This window comes from Nanorana parkeri, unplaced genomic scaffold (assembly GCF_000935625.1).
Source record: "Nanorana parkeri isolate BGI_ZX_2015 unplaced genomic scaffold, ASM93562v1 scaffold2934, whole genome shotgun sequence".
Classification (NCBI taxonomy): domain Eukaryota; kingdom Metazoa; phylum Chordata; class Amphibia; order Anura; family Dicroglossidae; genus Nanorana; species Nanorana parkeri.
In genome coordinates, this window is record NW_017309202.1 from 88,062 (window position 1) to 89,567 (window position 1,506).

Consider the following 1,506-nt stretch of genomic DNA (forward strand, 5'->3'; position numbering starts at 1 on the left):
AACGAGCACATATAGGCGATCGGCGGGCTATGGACCCGCCGATCGCCTATATGTGAAACACCCGGTAACGGGTGTGTGCATTTATCGGGTCTTTTCTGCCCGTGCGTGCCCGCTAGGGGGCGCGCGCGAGCAGAAAAAAACTGCCGTCTGGAGACGGCAACCCGCAGATGCTGCAGTGCCGTCCGTCCGTTTTTTTACTACGGGCGGACGGCAAGAGGTTAAGGGAGTAACATAAAATATTCAGACGCCCGAACAGGGACTTGAACCCTGGACCCTCAGATTAAAAGTCTGATGCTCTACCGACTGAGCTATCCGGGCTCTGGGGGCGCCAGGGTCATGTCTGCCATTTTGGAATTGCCGGAAACTACGACCGCACTCCTCACATGGACAATGAAATGGTTATTTTGCTCCCACGTTCATTGGAGAAAATGTCTACATTGTATCATGTGACCTGCGGAAAAGGTCACATGGTGTCTGGATAGCGGGATCATGATGGATGACTTCCAGATGAGCAAATCCATCATAAGTCCGGCTGGCCAATACCCGCCAACTGGCGGCGAGACGTACCGGGAACGTCCTCCCCCCACACAGTCCTTCGAGTAGCCCCGGGCTGAGGGGGTCTGATCAGTTGTGAATGATATGTGCCGGGCCGGCCTGAGATATGAGGCAGGAGAGGCACCGGCCTTGGGCACCATGCTGGGGAGGGCAGAGCGGGGGGTGGTGGCCTCCCCCTGACGATGCATCACCCCACCGAGTCCTGCACTTTGCAAGTGACAGCTGAGGCCCGCAGATTACAACGGGAGAGGGCGGCTCTCCCGGGGGAAGCGGCAGCACTGACATGGCGGCTTGTTCTATACACTTTAGGCCGGGACGTCGGACATGTGACCAAAAGACAGAAGAGCGCGGCCCGGAATGAATGAAGGCAGGACATCCAATCACTGCAGCTGACTGACATCTGACCCTGATATCTGACCCCCAACATGTGACATCTGACCCTGATATCTGACCCCCAACATCTGACATCTGACCCCCATCTGACCCCCAACATGTGACATCTGACCCTGATATCTGACCCCTGACCCTGATATCTGGACCCTGATATCTGACCCCATGACATCTGACCCCCATCATGTGACATCTGACCCTGATATCTGACATCTGACCCTGATATCTGACCCCCAACATGTGACATCTGACCCTGATATCTGACATCTGACCCCCATCATGTGACATCTGACCCTGATATCTGACATCTGACCCTGATATCTGACCCCCAACATGTGACATCTGACCCTGATATCTGACATCTGACCCCCATCATGTGACATCTGACCCTGATATCTGACATCTGACCCTGATATCTGACCCCCAACATGTGACATCTGACCCTGATATCTGACATCTGACCCCCATCATGTGACATCTGACCCTGATATCTGACATCTGACCCTGATATCTGACCCCCAACATGTGACATCTGACCCTGATATCTGACATCTGACCCCC

General features: G+C 54.4%; 1 non-coding gene across 1 annotated transcript; it reads right to left on the reverse strand.

Annotated features, from left to right (window-relative positions):
* Window positions 1–245: 245 nt before the first annotated feature.
* On the reverse strand, window positions 246–318 carry TRNAK-UUU. Its single transcript has one exon. It is a non-coding gene; the product is annotated as a tRNA-Lys (tRNA).
* Window positions 319–1,506: the final 1,188 nt, after the last annotated feature.